The sequence below is a fragment of the Saimiri boliviensis genome, chromosome 4 (genome assembly GCF_048565385.1).
Source record: "Saimiri boliviensis isolate mSaiBol1 chromosome 4, mSaiBol1.pri, whole genome shotgun sequence".
In the NCBI taxonomy this organism is placed as follows: Eukaryota; Metazoa; Chordata; class Mammalia; order Primates; family Cebidae; genus Saimiri; species Saimiri boliviensis.
In genome coordinates this window covers 116047583-116063483 of record NC_133452.1, presented here as the reverse complement: position 1 = coordinate 116063483, position 15901 = coordinate 116047583, and positions in this window count along the sequence as shown.

Below are 15901 nucleotides of genomic sequence, written 5' to 3'. Positions count from 1 at the left end.
CATTCTGGCTAAGCTTTCAGCCAAATGTTCATTTTGGGGAGCAAGAGTTGTAGGAGAAAAAAATAATAGGCAGCTTTGAGAGGAATCTGCCAGCAGAAATTGAATTGTATTTCCTTTAACCTTTGTGAGAGGTTTCAAGTAGACAAGTTTTATTATTGCGAATCTGGGATTTCTCTCCAGATAATAATAACAAGTATAAAAAATGCTTTGCACACATTTAAAATTTAATTCTCACAATAACTTTATGAGGTAAGTTCATTAGAATCTTCATTCTGTAGACAATATGAGGCTTGGAAATGTTAAGTAACTTACCCAAGGTCATACAGCTAGTGAGGAACAAAGTTGAGAATCAAACTCAAATCTCATCTCATTCCTAAAACCAGGCTCTAAAGGATAATCTTAGCTGCCTCTTCAGTCATAAAAGGTCCAGCCTAATTTTGCAAGACCAGGTTGCCTTCAACCAGGCACATAATTTAGCTTTGAGAGGAAAGCATAAATATTTCTGGATCCTCTAGTGATAACAAAATTCCCTGAGGTTTTATTTCTTCACTGGTTTTCAAATAGTAATAAAAAAAAAGTTGCTATGGAAGAATCATATCCAAATCTCAGTCACTGTGAGCTGCGTGAGATCAGCTGCATCTTTATTCATCTTTATGTCCCAATGCCTAGCACAATGCCTGGCATATATAGTCAATAATGCCTGCAGAATACATATATGAATGAATAAATCCTCTCCTTATTATTCTCCTACTTCTCTAACTGACTTTGTTTTGAATTTAATTTTTCCACTAGGAAATACATTTACATGGTTCAAAATTCAAGGTACAAGAAGGTATGCAGTAAAAAGTGCCCCCCAACACACACATCTTCTAGCTACTCAGATCTTTTCTCCATAGGCAATTATATTATTGGTTTCTTGTGTATTCTTCAAGCATATTTAAGCAAAAATCAATATATATCCCATTAAATACAATTTAGTTCTTTAAAAACACATATATATTCATTATAAAGTTGTAAAGCTTGTTAATAAAAATCTGAATCATGTTGAGAAGTAAAAAGAGAAAGAAAGCTTTATTGAAACAATCCATTGGGAAAGTTTTGGGAGTATATTCTTCCATCTTATGAAATCATGATGTACTCTTTGATTACTCTTTTAATTGCTTTTCCTTAACTCAAAGTCAAATTTAGATATTAACAAGGAATGACTAAACATCACACTTTGGCAAGGTTTCCACTGGGTTACTTTTAACTTTGACCACTGCAGGAGAGGGAGCATCTTCTAGCAAGATGCAGGGGCAACTAGGAAACAGTGACTTCTAGGGCCTGAAGAGAACACGGATGACACTGCTAAGAATTTTGCAGGAGGCATCGTGAGTGGATCTTTTTGCAGAATCTATTAGCATCTGCAGAGATTGAGTCTGGAAGGAGGTAAATTTAAACAGTTTTAAGCAGATACTGAGAACACCATATAGTTAGTATGCCAGTTTTCCATCTCTATATATCTATACCTATATCTGTATCTACATCTGTATCTATAGAGAGAGACAAGGTTTCTCTATGTTGCCCAGACTGGACTTGAGCTCCTGAGCTCGAATGATCCTTCTGCCTCAGCCTTCTGAGTAGCTGGGACTACAGGTGCAGGCCAACATGCCTAGCTTAGCCTGTCAGTTTTGATTAAAGAAAAATTCTGAGACTATGCAGAACTGCATTTGTCAGTGGGGATACATCCTGGTGTGGAATGAAGAGGTGGGTCAGGGGTGAAGTTTGCACAGTGACAGAAGCAGAGAATGCTGACCAAAATGGCATCCTTAGCTTGTTTTTTCAAGCTAAGGAAGACTTCAAGCTATAGGCTTTAGTAATACTCTAACAAAGAGATTGGTAGTTTACACTCTATGTGAATATGTTGAAATAGTAGAGGCAATTACTGTGCGTATGTTTGTACTTTGTGAATGTGTGTGTCTGTGTATATTTTTATCCACACATACAGACTTTTTAGTACACTTAACATTTTCCATTACAAGTAGAGTTTAAGAAATTCTCAACTTATCATTTTTCTTAAGAGATATATGGATTAAAAACCCCTTCATATGTTGTTCGGAAAAGTGTTTGATCATGGGAATTTAAACACAATTGTGGCAACGTGGGCCCAAAGTGGACAGAGCAGGTAAGCGGTATCCCGTATAAATTGGTGTCAAGACGGTAGAGCACTGTCTGGGAGGGCCACAAACCACAGAGGCATTTATTCTCCAGGGTTTGGTCTGGTAGTCTTCTCTCTCAACTTTCAGCTTCAATGAATTGAGGCTAATATGCTCAGCAAAAGGAGTTAAGACATTCTCTTTACTGGAAGTCAAGTGTAGAAAATACCCATGTACTAAATTCACAAGAAGAATGTTACAGAGTAATTGCTTTCAATCTCCTAACCCTTCCCCTGCTTTCCTTGGTGCATTGTGGTTGTTGATTTATTCCTCTGTCTGCCACATTAACCCATTAGCCAAGTGGTAAAGACTGGGAAGCCAGGACCCTTACAAGGGCTCTGGCACACTGAAAGTGCTTGACAAATATTTGTGGAGTGAATATTGTATACATTTGCATTTTTAAAGAAATAGGACAGTGAAGATGAAATATAGACATCTCTCCAGTGACCTGACATAAATAATCGTCTTTCTTGTTCATCGTCACCACCCTTCATTACTGGTCCAAAGGTCATTTGAAATGATATCTTTTGGGGTTTCTGGCTTACTATTTTCAATTACTTCAAATTGTACTCTTCACATATCTTAGTCTGTTTGTGCTGCTATAACAATACCTGAGCCTGGATAATTTATAATAAACAGAAATTTATTTTCTCACAGTTCTGGAGGCTTGGAAATCTCAGAAGGGTCTTCTTGCTGTTTCATTCCATGGCAGAAGGCGGAAGGACAAGAAAGGATGAGAGAGACAGAAATAGGCCCAACTTACCCTTTTATAAGGAACTCACTCCCATAGTAGCAGACCCACTCCCATGATTATGCCATTAATCCTATTCATCCACATAATCCACTCCCATCAGGGCAGAGCCCCCATGGCTTAATTGCCTCTTAAAAGTCCCACCTTTTAATATGGTTACAATGGCAATTACATTTCAACATGAGCTTGGGAGGAGATGAACATTTAAACCACAGCAACACATTTGGGGTCTATCAGTGTGTCTCCTGGGATAAATGGATGGTTTCACATTCAGTCTTTACTAAGCCTCTTCCCTCATTTCCTTTTTAAAATTGGGAGATTTCTTGCCCAGATAATAATCTAAATTTGGTAAACCAAATACTTATATTGTAATATAGTAAACTTTTTATATATTTAGGATGATAGTGAATGAATACATACTTGAAATCGTGCCTATAATTCAGGTATTAAGGAAGATTTTTTTCTAGAATTGTAAGTCGAACAGAACTTGTAACAGATGGCTCAGTATCAGTGAAAGGTATAAAATGCATCTTTAATTGGTATTAAATACCTCCCTGTTCTGCAGGAAGCAGAGGAGAAAGAAGATTCACAAACACTGAAATGACTTGATTGAGCCTAGCCATGGTGCATTTTTGTTTATCAAGATAGCATATGTTATTCTCATCATTAAATGGTCACTAAATTGTGTTGAAACCAGAAAGAATATTAGAAGGCAAAACACGGGAGTGTGTAGAAAATACACATGAGTGGAAAAACCAGCTCAGGTTGGTTTTCTGGTCCTAGATCTACCGCAGCTGATGTGACCTTCGGTAAAACAGTGAAGTTGTCTCTGGGTGCTCAGGGTTTTACACCTGTAAGTTGGTAAAAATCCCTGCCTCCCTTTTTCAGGGGGAGCAAATAAGAACTTGGGATAGTCAAATACTATGAGCTCTTTATCATATAAAACATATATTTTCCCTTAAAATACGACCATTGTGGGTAACCAAAATTCTGAAAAGCTGTAATATAAATGGCAGATTCAGTAGCTCCAGTAGCACAAATAGAACTCTGCTCTCTTGCTACAGTGGGTTTTAGTCAGAAAATGTTCAAAATGATTTTATGGCCATGTATTTGAGATAAAACAAATTTTACTTTCTCTTACAAATTTCCAGATGCAACACAGAAAACAAAAATTTTAGAAATAAAATATACCAGACTTTCAGATTGTTGGTGAGTGTTAGTTTTTCCCTTTGGTTTACTTTTCAGTTATTTCCTTACTCAAAATTTTCTTTTCAGTATTTCATTTTCCTAGGCTACAAGCTTTCAAGAACAAGAAAAAACAAGGGAAAAAGAACACCCTTGTAGAGAAACAGTTCCTTTAGGATCTAAGGGCAATTGACAATGAGAGATTATAGATTCAATGGTTGGAAACAAACTATGATTTGTTTATTATTGCCTTGGTAAAACCAAAATCTCAGAATAAATATATTGTCACTATTATAATTGTACTAAAAGATCTAGTAGATATTTTTATACCCTCTGAGTTTCCAAATAAAGCCAGAATTTAAAATTCAGACATAATATATTTTCTGGAAGGAAATTCTCAGCAGAGACATTTCCATTTAAGTATAATTAACATTAATCTGTGGAAAAGTAAATGGCAAAAATTTATTTTTATTGACTATATTTTGACTTTTAAAATGATTACTGAATAAGACATAGAATTTGCTTTTGTTGAAGGAGAATAGAGATAATCTGCCTTTATTATTTAAAACTGTGCTTGATAGTGCATCAGGAAATAAACAACGTGTCATTGACCAGTGGCTGGCAGCAAAACAGTATTTCTTAAAGTCTGCAAATATTAAACCACAGATTAGAAAATGCTCTGGAAAATTATTTTCTCATAAAAATCATGTAAAGGAATAAATTAGTATCTTATTTAAATGCAAATCAAAGAGTTTTAGTGATACCTGCCAAGACACAGGATTTCAAAGGGAAGTGTGACTTAGGGTTTATTATTTTGTTCTGTAGAAACCAGTCTTGAGTTGCTATCTATCACAATTCAATTGGGGACATTCTTTGAACTAAATCAGGTAAAATCAGAGGTATGTAGGGTCGTCTATAAGAACTATTCAGAAGCAGTTAAACAATACTTTATTAGATCCTACAGGATCTAATAAATCTAAGGAAGATAATGAAATGTTCTCACCAAAATAAAAATGAACAATTGGGCTGTGGCCCAAGTTTCATCTTTATTATCTAACTCTTTAGAATGAGGACAATGTACACTCTGCAGAGCCCTTCAGTTTCTATGTAAGTAAACACAAAAAAAAAATGCCATCAAATCACAGAATAGATGAAGTAGTGTGTAGAAAAACTTGAACACCATCACTAAGCCAAAAATGCCATATTTTGACTGAATATACCAATTATTTATTAAGTGAATATTTTATTTAGATTCTAGTTCTAAAAAGCTGAGACAAATGGGGCTTAACAATAATTAGACATGGAATTTAGCACATTTAGGTGCGATTATTTTTTCTGATGATTATTTTCACTGAAGTTTAAAAAAGTATATGAATACAAGCAAGATCCTTCAAAAACAAAGTATACCAGGAACATGACATCTCTTATGGAAGATAAAACATTTGCATGCAGCACTGTCATAAACTCAAGAAATAGCAGAAAATCACTTTGCCGTTTCTGTAATGCAGTACCCTATTTATGTGAGGTCTCACCTGGTACAATAACTATTTATAATTTGTGTTTCTATGATACTTTCTTGAGAAGCCACAGGCTAAATGTGTGTTAGCATTCCTAGGTGGAATTTCTCAGAATCACTAGATGAATAAGAATAGGATACTGCAGCTTAAAGAAGTCTTAGGGATTATCTAGGGCAATACTCTTCTCCCCTATTCTTGTTCTTCAGATACTCTTTTTTTTTTTTTTTAATGATAACATTGAGGCTTAAATGGATTAAAGAGATTAAGTGACTTTCTCAAGATTATAGAGGTTGTCAGAGCAGAGCTGAAACTAGAACCAAGGTCTTTTCATTCTTTTCGTTACAACTCTCTGCTTCAGTAATGTAGGTCACAGAGTACAGGGCAGTACTCTCAGCAGGTTTTCTGCATGACTTGCCCAAGTTCATTTATACCATTCCCCAGAGGGTGCAAAGCCATTTCTAGAAAAGCAGCATTTTCTTTTTTCATGGAGTGCAGTTCAGATGTCAGAAGTCATGTGAGATCATCTTGGAGTGAGTCAGCTCTGCAGTCCTCCAAAGCCTTACTCCTTTCTCCTCTCCTTAATTGGTGATTCTCTACTTGCAGAAAGGAACAGTTAATACTATTATTTTTATTAAAAAAAAGTTCCCATGTTCTTGCCACATGCGTGAGTTCTAGAACACTTGAGCTCATCTGTATCTTAGTAGGGAGAGGAGGCTCTATTTCATGCACTTGGATATTGCAACAATGTCCATTTGCTGTCAAACTCTAAATGTTTATCTCAATTTCAATAATTTATGGGTAGGTGAAAGGTAAAAAATTGCTTGCACACCAACCCTGGTCCAAGAACCACACTCTGAGTAGTATAGGTTTAAGAAACACACTTGTAAGATGCCTCCAAATAACACAGCAGAAACCCCCAACATTTTCTCTTCTCCTCAGTTCCTCTCTAACTTACCCCTCAACCCCCACCATGCTAGTGAATGACATTAATTTCTCCCTGAAAAAAGCAGGGGCTATAGAGACCTGCTCCCTCTTTCCTATTCCTAACCCTACATTATCTGGATAAACTATATAAACCTTCTCCCTCAGCTTTAAAGAAGAAAATGTCCTTCTTAAGGTCCAGTTTGGTAGGGTGGTTAAGAGCACTTTCTCTAGAGCCAAGCTGCCTAGATTTAGGTCCTGAATTTTCACTTACAAGCAGTAAAATTCAGCTAATATTGTGCTTTAGTTTCTTCATCTATAAAGGACTTAAAATAGTATTCTGTGTGTAGTAAGTAATTAATAAATGTTAGCTATTATAATTATCCAAGACTAACCTTGTCATCTAAGCTCTGGGGCTGCTCCCCTCTGTATTCCTCAGGGATCCTTTGCCACTAATAATACCCCTTATCCCTGGTAACTTCATGCTATGGCTATGACCTTATGTTGCTTATACTTATATTTGATGGTTCTTCATCCTTTTAAAGTTATCCTTCTAGAAAAGAGAATCTAGACTTTGTGCCTGTATTTCCTCACTTTTTTTTCTCCCACTTATTTACTTATATAATTTGGTGGGTTAAGAGAGTTACAGTGTAACAGTAAGGAAACTTGTTAGCACCTGAACTAGATTAGGAGGGCAGGGAAGACTCCCTGGAGGAAATGACATGTAAGTCAAAGGTAAGTGGGAGTTAGCTAGGCTAAGAAGTTGTCTTCCAGGTTGATGAGACAGTATGGAGCCTTTGAAGAACTGAAAGTCAATTCAGTACAGGTAAGAAGATATGGAGGAAACTGAGTTGAGAAGCCAAAAAAAATGTAAGAGACAGGACTGAGAAGGCAAGTAGGGGTCTGTATGACAAGTTATGACAGAAGTTGTACTTTAACCTGAGGATGTTAGGAAGACAGATCCTGAGAGTACCAGCACAAATATCCATATAAAAAAGATCATTCTTGTTTAAGAAGGGTGCTATGGAAAGTTCTGAAGTCAGTGAGATAACCAAATTTCCCTTTTAGAGTGACCACTAGATTAGAAGGAGCAAAGGAGAGTATAAAAGTACAGGGACACAGGAGGGCATTTATGGGTTTTATGGGAAAGTGTCAAGATATTATTTGTAAGATTGTGGTTCTAGAAGATCAGTGTTCTAGAAGGAGGGATAAAAGTCAGGAATTGAGGAGCCAGAGGAGGCTTGGGATCAAGATGAGATTACAAGTAAAAATGGACCTACCATGTGATCCAGCAATCCTACTGCTGAGTATATACCCCAAAGAGAGGAAATCAGTATATTGAAGAGATACCTGCACTCCCATGTTTGTTACACCATTGTCAGAATAGCTAAGATTTGGAAGCAACCTAAGTGTCCATCAACAGATGAAAGGATAAAGAAAATTTGGAGGGGGAGGAAGGCAGCAAATCACACTGCCACATGTGTACCTATGCAACAATCTTGCATGTTCTTCACAGGTACCCCAAAACCTAAAATGCAATAAAAAAAGAAGAAAATTTGGTATATATACACAATGGAGCACTACTCAGCCATAAAAAGAATGAGATCTGCTAGTGCAGAGAAGGAAAAAGGAAAAAAAAAAAAAAAGAATGAGATTTTATTTGCAACAACATGGATAGAACCAGAGATCATTATGTTAAGTGAAATAAGCCAGGCAGATAAAGACAAACATCACATGCCTGTAACAAAACAGCTCATGTGGCCGGGCGCGGTGGCTCAAGCCTGTAATCCCAGCACTTTGGGAGGCCGAGGCGGGTGAATCACAAGCTCAAGAGATCGAGACCATCCTGGTCAACATGGTGAAACCATGTCTCTACTAAAAATACAAAAAAATTAGCTGGGCATGGTGGTGCATGCCTGTAATACCAGCTACTCAGGAGGCTGAGGCAGGAGAATTGCCTGAACCCAGGAGGCGGAGGTTGCAGTGAGCCAAGATCGCGCCATTGCACTCCAGCCTGGGTAACAAGAGCGAAACTCCATCTCAAAACAAAAACAAAACAAACAAACAAAAAATCTCATGTGCCTCATAATTATATAAGCCTACTATGTACCCCAAAAAATTAAAAATAAAAGAATAAAAAATAAATAAATACATTTTACAATCTAAAAAAATAAAAGATGAGATTGCAGATTTCTGGTAGTACTGCCACGTCTTCAGCGCATGGCATTCAGCAGCATTCTAGCCAGCTACTGAAACTGGATATTGGCTTCAAGACCCTGATTTTACCATCTGAGGAGCTCCCAGCCGTTCAGGGCAGCCTAGGAGAACTCAGGGAAGACCCTGGAGGAAGACCCTAAATCCAGAAAAGTTCTAACTCCAGATCCTTATGGGGTAGAGCCTCTTGATGACCCCTCCAGGATGGGAATGAGGGATGGCGTGTGATAAATTCCCCAAAGCCTCACTGTACTGGAGAGGTACACACCACTGATATCTTCAGCCACACTCTAAAGGTTATTGGGCTTTTTTTTTTTTTTTTTTTTTTTTTTTGCTTCCTGCCAAGTCAAAGAGATATAACTGACTCACGTGTGAGGAGTGATCTGATAGCTTTTTAGAGTGACTAGCTACCTAACTAGCTTCTTCCAACCGAAGATGAGTATCAGAGCTACAAATACCTTTTGGAAACAAGAAAGATAATGTGTGAGTAGGAAAAGTAGAATTAATGGATTGAGTTCAGAAACTGAGTCTGATTCAGGAACTGGAGGAAGTGAAAATAAACTAAAGAAAGTCGGAAAATTTTGAGACGTTCAGGTAGAAACTGAAAAGCTGAACCCAGAGGAAAACAAATATGGGAAATTTAAAGTGTAACAGCTGGAACTGGATGCTGGGCTGCAGAATGACGAAAACCAGTTGCCTTAGGCCAGATCTTGCTAAAGATGCTCAAGAAACCAACACTTTTACTGAAAAGTTTGGCAAATGGCATGGTGGCCTCATAGGCATTACCAATATGATCCAATGGGCTGGAAGGAGATTAATGCCATGTGGAAGCAGACAGCTTTGCTGCTCAGATCCTGTCCAATAATATGGGACTGACATTTCAGGGGCATTGACTTGTCTCTGTGGAAGTCACTTCTTATTTTTGAAGTCTTTGACAGGAAACTGCCCTTGAACCATTCTGGAGACTCAAAACTTTTCTTGGATATACATTTTAGTGTATAATGGAGGCTTTCCTAGATGAGTTTGAGAAAGATGAACTTGGTCATTGTCTACCCTACACAACCAATGAGGAGAGAGGAATGACTGATAAGCAAAGAAGAAGCAATGGGTCCTATTCCAAGAAAATCCTGCTAAGATCACTTGTTGCTTTTAATTGCTTCTTATATTCCTGATCTTTTATTGGAATCATTCTCATTGTTCCCAAAAAACATCTTTTAGTATTTTATTTAGCACAGGTTTTAGTATTTTATTTAGCATGACAAGTTTTTTGTTTTTGTTTGACTGAAAACATTAACTGTCTTTATAGTACACAGTATTATGGATTTGCCATTATTTCTTTTTAGCATTTACATACATTATTTCATTTTCTTCTATTTCCAGTTCTAATATTAGGTACTAAACTTTCAATCTAATGGTGGCTTTTTTGAAGATAATCAGTCGTTTCCCTCAGCCACTTGTTAGTATTATTCTTTGTCTTGCAGTTTTATTATGATGTGATGAAACTTTTTTGTTTGTCCTGCTTGGCATTTGTAGTACTTCCTGAGTCTCTGGCTGTATGTTTATAATCAGTTTTAGGACATTCTCTTAGTCATCAACTTTTCAAACATTGTTTTTTACCTACTCTGTCTTCTCTCCTGATAGGATTTTATTTACACATATTCTAGAACCTCTTACTGTATCCTTCATGTCTCTTCCCTCTCTTCTGTATCTTGCATCTTTTTTTATTTTCCACGGTTTATTTTGAATAATTTCTTCTTTTTTGGTTCACTAATTATTTCCTCAACTATTTAATCTGGAATAATAATTTAATTTCAATTATTCATTAACATCTTTATTTTGGTTTTCATATTTTACAGGCTAGAATTCCCATTTTGTTCTTTGTTTTACAGTTTACAGCACTCCAAAAATTACTAGTTTTGTCTTTTATCCCCTTCAAAATAAAATTTTAATTAAAGCCTGTGTTTGATAACAAAAGTATATGGAACCTCTGTGATATAAACAATAGTTCTCTTTTCTTGAAGTGTTTAGATCATGCTGGTTATTAATTCTCTTGTGTACCTTTTTTTTTTTTGTATCTTTTTTTATTGCATTTTAGGTTTTGGGGTACATGTGATGAACATGCAAGATTGTTGCATAGGTACACACTTGGCAATGTGGTTTGCTGCCTTCCGTCCCCTCACCTGTATCTGTCATTTCTCCCCATGCTATCTCTTCCCACCTCCCCACCCCCCCACCCCTCCCCCATTTCCCCCCAACTGACCCCAGTGTGTAGTGCTCCCCTCCCTGTGTCCATGTGTTCTCATTGTTCAACACCCACCTATGAGTGAGAATATACGGTGTTTGATTTTCTGCTCTTGTGTCAGTTTGCTGAGAATGATGGTTTCCAGGTTCATCCATGTCCCTACAAAGGACGTGAACTCATCGTTTTTGATGGCTGCGTAATATTCCATGGTGTATATGTAGCACATTTTCCCTATCCAGTCTATCATTGATGGGCATTTGGATTGGTTCCAGGTCTTTGCTATTGTAAACAGTGCTGCAATGAACATTCGTGTGCACGTGTCCTTGTAGTAGAATGATTTATAATCCTTTGGATATATACCCAGTAATGGGATTGCTGGGTCAAATGGGATTTCTATTTTTAGGTCCTTGAGGAATCGCCACACTGTCTTCCACAATGGTTGAATTAATTTACATTCCCACCAACAGTGTAAAAGTGTTCCTATTTCTCCACATCCTCTCCAGCATCTGTTGTTTCCCGATTTTTTAATGATCGCCATTCTAATTGGTGTGAGATGGTATCTCAATGTGGTTTTGATTTGCATTTCTCTGATGACCAGTGATGATGAGCATTTTTTCATATGTTTGTTGGCCTCCTGTATGTCTTCTCATCAAGCTACCAATGACCTTCTTCACAGAACTGGAAAAAAACACCTTAAACTTCATATGGAACCAAAAGAGAGCCCACATAGCCAAATCAATTCTAAGCAAAAAGAACAAAGCAGGAGGCATCACACTACCGGACTTCAAACTATACTACAAGGCTACAGTAATCAAAACAGCATAGTACTGGTACCAAAACAGAGATATAGACCAATGGAACAGAACAGAGGTCTCAGAGGAAATACAACATACCCACAACCATCTGATCTTCGACAAACCTGACAAAAACAAGCAATGGGGAAAGGACTCCCTGTTTAATAAATGGTGTTGGGAAAACTGGCTAGCCATGTGCAGAAAGCAGAAACAGGACCCCTTCCTGACACCTTACACCAAAATTAACTCCAGATGGATTAAAGACTTAAACATCAGACCTATTACCATAAAAACCTTAGAAGAAAATCTAGGCAAAACCATTCAGGACATAGGTGTAGGCAAGGACTTCATGACCAAAACGCCAAAAGCAATGGCAACAAAAGCCAAAATAGACAAATGGGACCTAATCAAACTCCACAGCTTCTGCACGGCAAAGGAAACAGTCAGTAGAGTGAATCGGCAACCAACAGAATGGGAAAAAATTTTTGCAGCCTACCCATCTGACAAGGGGCTGATATCCAGAATTTACAAAGAACCAAAGCAGATCTACAAGAAAAAAACAAACAAGCCCATTGAAAAATGGGCGAAGGATATGAACAGATACTGTACCTTGTTATTTAAAAATTTTTTTAATTAAAAAATTCATTGAAGTGAAATATTCAAGCAGAAAAGTGCACATGAGGGTATAACATGATAAGTTTCCACAAATTAAATCTATGTAGCCTTCATTTAGATCAAGAAACATATCATATCATTACCAATATCCCTGAAAGCCCTCTTTGAACCTTTCTAGAAACTATGTCTTCCTTCTCTCTCCCTCTACGCCCCCAACAATAACCATTATTCTGTCATCATATTCTATAGATGAGTTTTTGCCTGGTTTGGGGGCTGTGTATTAGCGAAATAATAAAGTATGTATTTTTATTTATTTTGCTTTTTTCACTCAACATTATCTTTGTGAGCTTCATTCATATCACTCCATGTAGTAGCTGTGGTTTGTTCATTCCCACTGCTATGTTGTATTCCATTGTGTGACTGTACCACAGTTTATTTAGCATTATGTTATTCATAGTTTTCAGTTTGGTACTTTAACATTCAGGGAGGCTAACATTCTTATACACACCTTTGGTGAACATGGCTAATTATTTTTGATTGACTGCTAGTCACTATTTTAGCAAAATTGAGAAAATTGGACACTTAGGGTGATGTCAGCTTTCTCTAGAGAAAACTGACATATCATTTTACCTAGAACAACTTCAACCTAAGACTGATGGTTCTAAGCAGAGTTGCAGTTGCTGTAAGGACCTGTGTTTGGTTCACTTTTGTTCTGAGGATGCCAGCCTTTGTGGGGTGGCGGTGGGGGGGTCTTAACTCAAACCTAGCTTTACCCACACACACTTCAACCCTTGTCCCCCATCTTCTTAATAACTGTAAAAGCTCTATTCAGGCTCTTATGTTCTTGGTCCCACACCTCTATAAGTGGCAAGTCCCCCTAGAAGAAAAGTGGCTCCATATATTGGACTTACTTCTCTGAGATCTGTTTTTCCCAAGATACTGACCTAGTGATACTGCACTGTCTTGTTTGTGCTTTGGTGCCATCAAGAAGAGTTTTAGTATATTTTGTTCAGCTTTTCTAGTTGTGTTCATTAGAAGAGAGGGTCTAAATTTCTGGTCACTGCATTGCCTCTGCAGTCTATTTTTTTCTTTTTCTCTACTGAAACTGCTCTTGCCAAGGTCACTAATAAGCTCTCATCTTTTTTGGGTGTGTGTAGTGGACAATTTTAAGTCCTTGCCTTACTTGATCTCTTGTATGCCTGATTGCATAGATCTCTCCTCCATTCTAACACTCTTTTTTCTTGCCTTTCATTCTTCAGCTAGCTCACTTCTGATTGCCAGGTCTTTCTCTAGCTACCTTGTCTGAGCTTTCTCTTTAAATGCCTACTCTTAAATTTTTTGTTCTTTTAAATCTCAACCTTATACAGTTTCTGTGAATGAGTCATGTTCATGACTTCAACTGCCACCCATATGCTGATGTCTTCAAGATCCTTATTCTTGAATGCCAGAGGATTATTTCATCCTACTTCTTATATATCTCCACTGAATGCCCTATGGAATTTCAAGCTAAACATGTCCAAACAGAACGCATCATTTCCTCCAATGTTTCTAATTATATTCATTTCAGGAAATAGCCCCACTATCTCTTTAGTTGTTCAAACTTGACCGTCATCGTAAACTCCTTTTTTCTTTCCATTTCCCTCATTCCATCAGGCTCCAATTCTATAGAATCTAGTCCTAAATGTATATACTACTTTGTATTTTAAAAATATTTGGCTCAAATATCTGTGTGACTCTAAGAGTCAGAAAACAATTTAAAAAATGAGAAAATACTTGGGAGATATTCAGCTTTTAAGTTTGGGACTTTGTGAGAGTTCTGTACACATGGATGGCTCACATGATATTAAATCTCTCAGAACGCTGCTCTCTATCCTCTAGTCAAAGGATGGGACACTTCCTGTGTCCTCCTTCCCACATATTCTATTCAAATAATACCCATCTCTTAGTCATACATTATTATTACTGCCCACCTGATTTGAGTCACTGACTCAATGCTACATATATTTAAAGCATGTATATTTAAATGATGAAGATAGCAATTTATGCATATCATGTATGTCCATGTGCAGAAAGTAGCGTGTGTACTGGTGAAATCTCCCTCTGTTTCTTCTTTTCCTTTCCTAAGCTCTTTTATTATTTGTACCAGAATTCAGGATAAATTATATGTTGCCATATTTTGCTCTCTAATTGTTTCCAGAGGATTAACTCTATATCCACAACTTGAGGGTTAGCTTCCTGGGAGCAAGCTTGGTGTTTTCCACTCCTTTGTGTTCCTTGGTGCCTAGCATGGGGCTGGGCTGCAGCAGATACCTGATAACCATTTGTTATTTGATAGAATTAATTAGAATAAGAGAATTTAAACTCTCATTAAAAACTTTTGGGACTGTTGATTCTGATTCATATAAGAAGAAACAAACTCCTGCTCAAGTGGAAATTGCCTTCTCGGCTTTTCTAAATTAAGTACCAAAAAACAAGTATCATACAGTTCTTGTTCCCTGGGAATTTGTAAATAGTGATGGAGTACAATTACACTTGAGAATAATTACCTACATAAAATCAGTGACTTCTAGTATACTCATGCTTGTAAAGCATCTCACAGCTTCCAATTGCTTTCATAATTGGACAGAAACCACAAAAGTGATTATGTCCAGGGTGGCATCATTAAACATGTAGGGACACAATTGCTTCTAAAAGATTTTTTGGGGGTCCAGATGCAATATATAATATACACTGTTGATTACCATAATGTAGGAAAGAAAGAAAACATCCACCAGAAATGGATTCTTTAAAGGAACTCCTATGAGGGGAATAACACATTGTGTGGATTTGTATTAGGCCCATGGGCCATATAGTGCCAAGGGAAAAATTCTGGACCAGGAATTAGAACTCTCAGGTCACATTTCACTTCTACCAGCTGCTGTTATGATTTTGAATAAGTCACTTACTATACGTACACCTTAGTTTTCTCCTCAATAGAACAGGACTATAAATACCAACCCTGGCAAATTCATAACCTTATGTCATCTAATATAACACATATGAAAGAATTTCAAAATGAGCTAAGTACTGTAGCAGTGCAAGGCAGTCATTATTGGGAAGCTGTGAATCAGCAGCAGGATTGTACTTGCAAGGAAGAACCCTGCAGCCAAGTGGGCTGGCTGTCAACCCCGACTCTGCCACTTACCAGCTGGCCAACGCTTGGCAATCCTCTCATTTCCTCTTCTGTAAAATGGGGCTCTAATGGCAGTACCTACCTCACACAATTGTTGTGAAGATGAAATAATACATAGAAAGCATTCATATTACTTGGCACAGAGTGAGAACTAGGTTGTCATTAGCTATTATTCTTGCTGATTGTAGGCATGATCTAAAAACAGAGTCTGAGATGTTCTTAGTGTGTTGAAAAACACTTGGCAAAGAAACGAAATCTATTTAAACAATTTGTTTTCTAATCTATAGGTTATATT